This window comes from Cygnus olor, chromosome 5 (genome assembly GCF_009769625.2).
Source record: "Cygnus olor isolate bCygOlo1 chromosome 5, bCygOlo1.pri.v2, whole genome shotgun sequence".
Taxonomy (NCBI): Eukaryota; Metazoa; Chordata; class Aves; order Anseriformes; family Anatidae; genus Cygnus; species Cygnus olor.
The window spans coordinates 19,854,002-19,865,553 of record NC_049173.1 but is presented as its reverse complement, the minus strand read 5'-3'; the positions used below and the strand labels follow the sequence as shown (position 1 = coordinate 19,865,553).

At 36.5% G+C, this 11,552-nt stretch overlaps 1 long non-coding RNA gene across 1 annotated transcript; it reads right to left on the bottom strand.

Moving 5' to 3' along the window:
* Positions 1 to 7,770: 7,770 nt before the first annotated feature.
* Positions 7,771 to 11,552, bottom strand: LOC121071503. The gene is made up of 3 exons (XR_005820639.1): positions 10,665 to 11,552; positions 10,146 to 10,196; positions 7,771 to 8,397 (listed from the first exon to the last, which is right to left on the bottom strand). It is a non-coding gene; the product is annotated as an uncharacterized LOC121071503 (long non-coding RNA).

The window sequence follows — 11,552 nt, the reverse complement described above, 5'->3', positions numbered from 1 at the left end:
GTGACTGGAATCACTATTTCCATCTATCTGTAACTTATGAATCTTATAACTGCTCCCCCTTTTAACTGACCCTAAGCACAGGAACTGATATTGTTCTGATCATAATTACTGCATGTAGTATCATGCTACAAGAATTGCTCAAAGACACACTGACAAAAGACAAATTTGGATTCACAGCCACAGTTTATTTAACCAGATCATAAACATAATGTACTCAGAAGGCAAAAATAACAACATAAAAAATGCACTTGACACAGAGATGAACCTTTTAGATTTTTATATATGTGTCAAGTCTTCAATATTCACTTACAGATTTTTTGTAGACCAATTATAGTGAATACATTTATAAATGTATTTCTAACTTCTTCCTGGAATTCATGCATTTTTTTTCTGAAATTTTCCCAGATGCAAACACTAGTGAAAGGACTAGTGCTGTTCAGTGTTTAAAATTAAACTGGAAGAATCATTGCTGCAACAGTGGGGTACCTCTTTAGCCTTCATCCTTCCCTCTCTGAGTTACTTCTTATTAACACCATCCCAAACAGAGAAGACCTTTAGTGCAGCTGTTCCTGCCACAGCTGGCAGGAGAGGAGAGTTTTAAACTAATCCTTTCATCTTTTTGAGACAGCCTGTAAATTACCGAGAGGCAGTAATCAGAGTTCAAATCCAAGTCAATCCAAGCTCTGAACTAATTGGTATCCGAGGTAAACAAAATAAAAACAAACAACAACAATGAAAGATGTCACCACTGTTGTTCACTTCAGCCCATTTAAGTCTATCTAAACAGTCAAGGAGGGGAAAAAAGAAGCCATTTGTCACCTCTTAAGCAGGATGTCCAGGATACACTCTGAAAGTGTGACAAAGCCTGCCCTTTGAAGCACAACAATAGGAAGGCCGTGCTCTGTGATTTCTGAAGCTCTGAACTGTGACTTGAGATCTAATTCACTTGTCTAGCTCACCAATAGTCTCTAAAGAGAATCCCAAGGATAAGGAGATGAGTTTTAATGGTGAAATATAAAGCAGTTTGTGTTTTGCAGATTGATATCACTTACTGACTCATTCAGTTATTGGCTTAGCTTAAAGAAGTTATTCTTGAAACTACATTTTTTTTTCCAGTAAAAACAGTTCCAAACTTCAGTCCTAAGCCCAGCAACCTGGACCTAAGAAGATCAAAATATTTTAGAATCATGCAGTAATTTAGGATAGAAGGGCCATCCAGAGGCCATTAGTCTGACTCCCACTCAATGCAGGACCAACATCTAAGTTAGACTCAGTTTAGAAATTAGACTGAATCCTACCCTGTTTCATCCAGTACAGACTCTAGCTAAAGGGCACATACTCCTCACTGAGGAAAGGTCCAACCACCAGCATTCTCTGCTTGCTGTGAAACCAATGCTCTGGTAGGGAATCAAGGGATTTGTTAGTGACTACATTTGTGCCTGGATCTTTTGCCAAAAGTGCTTTGATGGAGCTTGATTGTTTCTTTTCATTCTGTTCAATAAAACAATGCAAATGGAGCACTCTAAATAATGAAAAATTGCTCTTGTGCATGCCGAAGTGAAAAATACTCCACTGAGATTATAATGGGCTTTCTATATAGAATGCGTCTTTCCTACACACTGTCTGATGGTGTGTGTCACCACCATATCTTTCAAGCAGATATTACAAGTGAAAGGAAAAACAAAGGGGAGGGCGCTCTGGGAATGTGTCCAGGAACTATGCTCTTCTTAATAGAACCTAGCCTTCTTTTGTTGCTTGACATATCAGAGATAAGAAAAAAGGAATTTTGAACAAGATCATGAGTGGCCTGAGTTCAAGCCCAAAGCATAGCCATCAACATCTTAAAAAGAAAAGAAGATGGGGAGGAGGAAACTGAGGATATGACAGATTAGCTATTTCACTTCCATTGAAACACAGACCCTTCCTGCCTTCTATCAAAAATCTCAATGAGCATTTCTACATCAAGAAATGTTCATAAGCGTTCGCTATGTGTGAGAGGGTTGATCACTCCCCAATGGGTTTAGATCAGACCTTACAAAGACTTCTTGTCTTGGCTTGTTGTAAATCTGATCTAGACATTCCCTATGTCATTACTTCAACATACTCCTCTTTTTATAATGCCAACAGCTACCTTTACAGGTGAAGCTAAAATACAGGTGGTGAGATGTAGCATTAACACTACTCCTGAGGATTGATTTTTCTCATTCTGTAATATCAAATGGGAATTTTTTGAAGAACACAGTTGCAAGAAAATGGCTCAACAGAGCTACCTGTCTGTGATCAGGGAATGTGCTGTTTTTAATGCAGGTAGCATCATAAAATCAGGAATAGCTGTATTTACTATAAAGATCAAGAGGACATAAACTATTCATGAATCAATCAGTTGTTCACTGATTCACTCATATGCCATTTGCATCTGATTTTGCTCTGCATTAGATAACTTTATCCACTATTTTTTATTTTTCTTGGTTGAAAAAAATGCTCATTCAAATGTCATATGCTTCCAACGCCAAATATAGATATGAATCACTTTCGATTTTAGACATATGTATGGTGTTAAAATTCACAGAGATTCATGTTAGGGAAAGATCCTGTTCTCATTTCACACTTCTGACAATCTGGAGCCCCTATTTCTACTTCAGTGAAAATACAATCGTTCAGTCATGACAGAATATGGATCCTTGACTTCAGTGTGGCTATGTGATATTAAAGTTGTATTTTTTCTTCACCCCCAAAATAGCCATCCTATAAACAAAAAAACATTGCACAACAATCTGCCCTTCAGAGTAGAAGAGCACAGATAGTAATTGGGATTATGTCAATGTATAAACCTCATGGATCAAATTTTATAAAAGATTCCAACTCCTAAATATGCAATACTAACTTAGAAATGTGAGGTTCCTTTGAAAATGCTGCTAGCTACCTACCTGCTTTTTAAGACAATATACCTTTGAAAAAGTATCCCTGATCATACATAATAAACAACTACACAATAAACAGCTTGGTTTGAACAAGCAGATGAATTTGGATAATTTGCACATTTTACACATGTATGCAAACTGCTTACATACACTAGGAACTGCTCAGATATAAGGGTAATGCTTAAAGAAAATGCCTCATTTACTCATGCAAAGCCTATTAAGGCTTCTACAAAGCAGAAAATGAATTAGTGTACTCAAAATATTGTTGTCCTTAAATACCATAGCATTGTTAACTGCTTAAAGGAAGTTATGCAGGTTTACTTTTTGTTCCGTGCCTGACACGAATGGCAGTGAATTTGGTGAAAAAAATGTTGAATATGTGAGGAGATGAAGGTGCAGGCAAATAGCTGCTAATTTTATTTGATGAATTCTGCTGTCAGATTAAACTGTCCAAAATCTGCAAAATAGAAATAAAAAATAATAAAAAAAAACAACCAAACAACAACAAAAAATTAATCTCAAAATGTCCCAAGTAAACTGATTAAATGCAACGGGAGAAAGACCATGAATTACTAAATCTAGGTAGTAAATTATTTATGAAGTACTTTTGGGGCTTCACCTCAAAAGAATTCACAGTCCAAATGCGCTTCCTAAACTCCTATCTTAGTGTGTGCCAAGGTAGACTTATGTCTGAAGTGACTGTATTAAAAAAAAATTAAAAAAAATCAACTATATCCTGATTTACTTTCTGCTTATTTGTCATGTTAATTGTGAATCTTAATAAACTGGTGCCCCTCAACAGCTTATAAAAAGGAAAAAAATGCAGAAAGACAAGGGAATATGAAAGCGTGTACACTCATCTGAACCATGGCAAGAGAAGTATTGTGCCACTGTTGACACCCGAACTTTACAGATGACACCAAAACAGTGCAGTAACTAGAGTTATATAAATATCATAGATGACTGTAATCCCCTTAGTTAATTCCAGTACATTTGTGCATGAGACCAAGACCATAATCAGGCTTTTCAAATGCCAAAGTGATGTTGGTAAATCAACACTTCCATGCATGTGATGACTACACTCTGATGAACTCCTTATTGTAGCCAGGGCGATACAGCAGTAGCCTTGCTGATTTCTAAGCTGCATTTATACATCCACACTCTTTCTAATGTCTTGCTGGTTCATAGAGAATTGTTTTACTGACATTTGCTCCTAACTTTTGGTTTTGCTGAGTCAGTTTTCCTTAAAATAAAGATTTGCTCACGTGAACATCAGCAGTTTCTCCAAGAGACCTAATATTCGTTATCCTCTTTGGGGATGTTCAAGGTAAGCTAGCAAGCATATTTCCTCTTTCTTCTAAATTTAGTTCCTTTTACTTTTTTTTTTTTTTTTTTTTTTTAATCAAAGAGCAACATGAAAGATCCCTATTGTTAATTAAGCTACAAGATTTCCAAACTTTCCTTCTTATTTCTTGTCTTAGAATCAGTGCTGTATTTTGCCTGGACTTTATTTGTTATTTTAAAACACTTCTTTCAAATTGTAATATTTATTATTTTGAAATAGAAACAGGCAGGATTAAATATTTATTTGTGAGGTACAATATAGCAGTGACAATACAATGAAAATCAATTGTAATTGTATGACCAATTTGTTAAAATTCTTTGATGGCATCATGTCATTGTTACTGAAGGAAGGACTTTATAAATGAAATGTGTGATTCTAACGTACATAATTATTAAATCAATTATTTCTGGGAAAAAAATGTTTGTCTAAATTCAAGGGTGATTCTAAAATTTCAGCATGAAAAAGAAATGAAAAAAGGGTGTATATATATATTTTTTTTTTTTCATAGCAGGAACTAATTTGCACCTTCAGGAACTCTAATCAAGACAAAGCTAGTTTTAGAGAAGATGGGTTAATATGGGGGAATACAATCATTCTAATTCTAATATGTAAAAAAAGCAACTTGCCTCGTCTTGACTACAGTTTCATACAGCCTTATTTGGACTTAGTCCTAGACAGAAAAAGCTTTTGGCTACACTGGATAAACTTCTTAGTATAAATCAAGATTTGAATGAAAACTGAAATACCAATCTGATCTCAGAGTAGGTTTTCTTATTGTGCTTTAGCTACCTGTTTACAGTTTAATGTGGAAAATTAAAAAAAAAAAAAAAAAAAAAAAAAAAAAGAAAGAAAAAGGAAGGAAGGAAGGAAGGAAGGATGGAAGGGAGGGAGGGAGGGAGGGAGGGAGAGAAAGAGAGAGAGAGGAAAAAGGGAAAAGGAAAAAGGAAAAAGTGAAAAGGGAAAGGGAAGGGAAAGGAAAAGGAAAACTAGTTCATAGGGAAAAGGAAAGGGAAAGGGAAAATGAGTTCATATGAAAGCTTAACTCTTTCTGTATATATAATTGCAATTGTACTTGTATACCACAGTAATATACTTAGTAAAAATTAGACATATAGGTCACATCTGTGTATCTGTATCATCCTGTATACTAAAATAGATAATTACATCACTATAATTAAATGGTAAGGTCTTTCAAAAAAGGTAGGGAAAAAAAAAAAGCCAATGTTAGTCCTTTGAGCAAAACGAACTATCTAATGCATTTTTTGGCCAGAACAAGTGTGTCTGATTTTGCCAGCATAGCAAAAGCTGGATAGATTGTTCTCTTGTGTTTTTCACACTTTATCTGACATATGCTGCAAAACTTTCCAGAGGAGTCCAGGCCAAAGACTTCACAGTCTTAACTAGAATATTTTACATCTCCTCTACTCCTCTTCCTTCTCTTTTCTGTCTACATATGTTCATTATGCTTCAGATTTATTTTAAACTTGAATATTTTGTGCGTAATCATGATCTTAGAGTAAGTATTATGATCAAGAATTATTTTTTCTTAAAAAGAATTACATTGGTGTATTATCAATAGAGTTTTTCAAGGAGGTAGAATTTAAGATTAATAGACTTATGGCTCTTTATCCTGGAGGAATTGCCTTGATACGGGTAGTACTCTAACAGATGTGTTTCAAGTGGTACAATTCTGGGACTTGACAAGGCTTTACATAGCTCACTTGGCAAAAGAGCAACTTAACCACAGGGTAAGTTAGAGTGTGAAATTACAGCAATGTGGTAGCTGCCAGCTGCATGTTCTTATCCCAGAGAAAACATGATGGAGCTTACCTCTTACCTGCCAGCTTGTCAAACAAGTCACAAGAGCACAATGTACAGTGTGTATTCGATGCAAAAAATATTCCCAATAGAAGTCAGACCAAGCATCTCACATGAGAAATTTTTCAGTCATTACAGGTAACTGCAAAACTGCTGTTTTTGCAGCTAACTACAAAAGGGAATGTGAAGCAGAGCCTTTACTCACTTATTTATAAACCTCATACTCCTCAGCACACAACTTCTATCACACTTCTTACATATCATCAGTGACTTTGGCACAGAAATTCTCACTGAATGCACAGTAGCTAGGTAGGCAAACGCAAACCTGTTTACTCAGAGGGACAGAGGTGTAGCAAGAAAACCAGCTGAATATTAGAAAGTGCTCATAAAAAGTCTATTCCCTCCTATAAGTAATATCTTCTCACTCTTCCAGCTCCTCCACATGTAATTCACATCCATTTACACTCCATTTCACTGACTTAGACTCTAGTAAGTGAGTGTAAGTAGGTCTTAAGGTGTCCAACTGAGCATAAAAGCCTCTAAATTACACAGTTTACGCATCACCTCTGAACTTAGCTCATAGGTTTTAAACAAAAGCAGAGTAATAAATCGACAGTTTGGAGGGGAGAGGATGTGAAATGTATGTCCATTTTTGTTTCTCGGGGTTATTACTGTGTTGCATCAAAACTAATATAAAGCTCATGCCTTTTTACTTGAAAGATTATTAAACTCAAGTTGAGATATGAACAAAATTATTTAAACATGTAAAAAAAAGAAAAAAATGCAAAGACACTAAATTAACTTTTTTTGTTTGTTTTCTTTTCTATCTCAGTTTTGATCATCACTGAAAAGAACAGTTTCAGAGAAATGTGTTTTATTTTCTGGTTTGGGTGATGTGCTGAAATCTCTGTTGTTAAATGTCATTCTGATTCACTGTCAATTTTACAATGGAATATGCATTTAATACATTGTTGATGAGGTTTGTGGCAAAGCTACCAGACTATGAATAGCTTTTCAGAGTGAGTAAGCTACTATTTAGAAACAGTGGAATCTATTTATTACCAGATGACTTACTCCTGAGGTCAATTATTGCTACAAACATGTAATTAAATGGTGATGTAAATTTGATAAGCCTACTCAGTAAAAGTGAGGCCTGTTTTGCACTTTGAAAAGGTGAATGACAGAACTGTCCCTCCATCATTCCAGTTAAAATTAATTGGTCTCTTGGAAGTCTAGTTATAGAAAATATGCAAGCTCCCTGGTTCATCTTCCTCATAATATTACCTCCATCAACTTAGCGGAGATACAAAAGCACAAAGAAATAGAGTTCTCAAAGCAGAATAAAGGAACAATATGATTCAATTCAATAATGGGAAAAAAAATCCTGAGGGTTATATTTTGCTTAGGAGTTTTAATTTTTAATTTTTATTTTTTCCTAAGCTTGGGGGATGGTTTTTTAAGGTATGATGTGGAGCTGGAAGGGAAATAGTATTTAAGCTGAGAAACCTGTTATTATTAGTGCTCTGCCTCCACCGTTTTAAAAACAAATTCTGGTACTTATGGGGAATTGCATTGCTCTGTGTCTTCCTCCTTTATAACAAAATAATTAGATGCCAAGTGCTACGTACTGAATTCAATGCATTCAAAGGGACACTTATGAAAACAAAAGAGTTTGGCATCTGAATAGTATGCGTTTGCTTCTGGAAACATTTATTTATTTTAAGGCTTCAAAATAATGACAATCCGTAGAATGTAGCACTCACATTTTAGAGCTCATATTTTCTCATAGAGATCTTTTATTTCAACTTTAATAGCATTCATTCTTAGAAATAATTATACACCAAGCTCACCATGCCAATACTATACTCTACAGCTATGGAAATCAAAGGACTTGCTTTTATGCATTTGCTGAACTAGAGCTTTTCTTGAAATTCTTTTGCTGAAAACCTGCCCTATATTATGAACCACATATTGGACAGAATCTTTCAGCCCTCATTCATGCAACATTTTCAGTGAAGTAAAGACATTTTCTGGTGTTACAATACAGCCCATCAATTTGCCTTGGTCCAAATCTATTTAACTGGTCAGAATTAAGAACAAACTGGGGGTTTCAGAAGCAGGAAGATTCAATGAGCTACTTGAATTATTGAAACACAAATGTTGCACATATAACTGTCCTGTTTAACGTCTCTACCAATAACTTGAATGAGGTAATAAAGTGCTCTTCCTTCAACTTTGCAGATCACACCAAGTGTGTGGAGGGAACCAGATGATGTAGTTGATGGCAGAGTTGTCAACCAGAAGGACCCAGAGCTGCAGGAGGAATAGGGTGAAGAGGAACCTTGTCAAATTGAGCAAAGACAAATGTAAGGTTCTGCAAAAACAAATGCAAAGTTCTGCAAGGACAATGTAAAGTTCTACCCATGGAAAGCAGAACCTCTAGCAGTGTTACAGGCTGGGAATGGACTGGTTGCAGGTAGCTCTGTGGAAAAGGTCTTGGGCATCATAGGCAGCAAACTGAGCATAAGTCAGCAATGTGCACTGGCAAGAGCCAACAGCATCCTGCATTAAATAAGCAGGCACAAAACACATCCAGAAGATCACGGAAAGTGTTTATTCCCTTTTATATGTCACTCATTAGATCACTACAAGACTATTCTGTCCCGTTTTGGCCCACTTTGTGTAACAAAGGCATTGTAAACAGGAGCAAGTTCAGCAGAGGCAATCATGACACTGGAGATGGCTGAAACATTTTTCCTGTGAGGGGAAGCTGATGGACCAGGGCTTGTTCAACCTGGAAAAGGAGATGGCTTTGGGGGACCTAACACCTACATGGAAGGTATTGAGAAGACAGAGCTAATCACTTCACAGTGGTGTGTGGTGAAAAGATGAGAGACAATAGGCATAAACTGAAACAAGAGATGTTTGGATAAGGAAAAACTTTCTCCCTATGAGAACAGCCAAGATGAAACAGGCTGCCCAGAGGCTCCAGACTCCATCCTTGGATGTATTCAAGGATGAGGCCCTGAGCAATGTCATCTGGCAATAAGTAGACCCTGCTTACAGCAATGTGTTGGACTTGAGTAAAGCACTACAGTGGAAAGGAAGCCCCTGGAAGAAAAGAAATATCCTGGGTGTCAGGTTGTCTCATTAAGGATTTTGCTCTGAATTCCCAGATACCCCTCTAGTACTCTAGGTAAAGCGCTATTAAAGTTGTTATGCATTACTCTGAATAAACTCTACTCTTCCTCTTCTAGGTCATGGTAATTTCCCACCAAGTAAAATAAATTATTTTAGTCACAGCACATTTTGGAATGACTATGTCAAAGACATTTGTGCCAGCCAAGCCAAACATAACGGATCATATGCTTCTTAATACCTCTGCCCATCAGAACCATATTTCACAAATCTTTAGATCTCTGGCTCACTGAGTTTCCTTTTAATATACCTCTTTCTCTTTGGGTTTGCTGCATTTTGTTTTTGAAGTGTGAATGATCTTAAAATTTTGTTTATCTTTAATTAAGTAACCAAATTAAATTAAAGCCTTGCTTATGACTTTCCAGTCTATTCCTTTTCCAGCAGAACTAAAAAGGACATTATTTAGGAGGTTAAATAATAATTGCTGAAACTTCCTCTCAAACAGCATGAGTCTCTCAGGTAAATATATACAGGGAACTCATTTAAACAGTCTTAGTAGTAATTAGCTCATTTTCCCCATAATACTGTGAAAGTACTATTGGAATGCTTTAAGAAATGCATTTTTGTTTCACTCAATAGGCCAGAAGAGCCATTATTCTTCATTGTGTAAGTACATATCCAGTCACATCATGATATTCCTCTATTTGCATATATTATCTACTTTACACTTCTGCATTTTTCTTTTAATTCTATTTACTCCTCAGTTGCAAGTCAAACATGCTTATGAAAAATAATGCTGAACCTGAATATTATTACAAACCTCCAGAAATGTATGTAAATTGTAGGTGCACAATTAAACATAATGTTACTGGATCTTCTGAGATCACAGCAGCAACTTTTTGATAACGCATCTTTTTACTCACCAGTTCCAAAAATACACACATGCTGCACTCATCTGCATGTTTTTATGAGATCTAAAAAGAATACACAGTTGCTATCAATGTAAACCTTTTCTTACTTGCTTAATCCAAACACACATTGATTACACTAGGATAACGTGGGAAGACAAGTTGTATGAATGTTGAATTTGGCTTAAAGATTGTTCCAATATAGGCAGACCCCTTGCTATACTGACACATTTATTTGTGATACATACATATGTACACTATACATAGGTGTGGATGAAGATGCCTGCCTTTGCTTGAAAGGAAAAATGAAAAATTTTCACAAAATACTACATTACAAAAGGAAATAAAGCAAACACCTTGACTTATATTTAACAGTGAAAAGAGATTAGTTTGTCCTGTTGTTTCATGGTTTGAAAAGTACATTCAATGGGGAGAAGGAAAAGACAGGGTGCTGATCAACAGCACACTGATTCACAATGAATATGAAACAGCTTTCAGACTGTCCACTGGTCCCAAACTTCCCTCTGTACCTACCTCACACTTTTTACTTTTCATGTCTTTGATTTTCTTGGTCTTCCCCTCACACTTCCACTGAAGGTTGCACAAATAGTTTATCTCACAGCCTGTTTTCTGCATCTTTTTCTTTAAGGGGGTTTATTCTGCTAATAGCTTTTAAATCAGCTGTGGTGCCATCAGCCATACTGTCATTCTTTCACCCTGGAGGGAGGAGCTGATGAGGAGGGAGAAGGCACAGACATATGCAGAAAATACACAAGCTAGATGACCTGTTTAGATGAAGACAGTGAGGCCTACCTCCTTTTAAAAGGTCTTCTCCATACTCTCTAAGCACAAACCCAAAATATGTCCAATACAGTCCAAAAATGTATAACAGATCACGTGTTAATTTTATCCCCTAAATTCCTTTGTGTTCCAGTGAATGACCAGAAGGTATATTTAAAGTTTCAGTCACAACGTAGGCTTCACTGTTATCAGGAACGACTTGGGAAATGTAGCCAAAAATGCTGCAGGGCCCATTCCAGGCAAGAGTTTCCTCCCCTGATTGGTGAATGCAGCCACATTCTGCCTCCACTCATCTCTCTTTAGCATACAGCTGTCGCAGGCCCAGGCCTGGTCCTCTCATAAATTCCCTCACAGGAGTGTGGCAGGAACAGGAGAGGCCAAAACGTGGAATTTACTGTTACGTGTAGAGAGCTGTAGAAATAACCCATCAGCAAACAGTTGCTCTAAACTATGCTGTCAGCTAAATAAGCTGGAATGGGTCTTTTGCTTTCACCTCCCATTACTAAGCAACATCTGAGTGTGAAGACTGTGGTAGGCCCTGGTATGCATGTGCTGCATTTATATACAACAAGCCCTGGTTGTAACACAGGAAGAGCAACTTCTACGGGAAAATATAGTTTG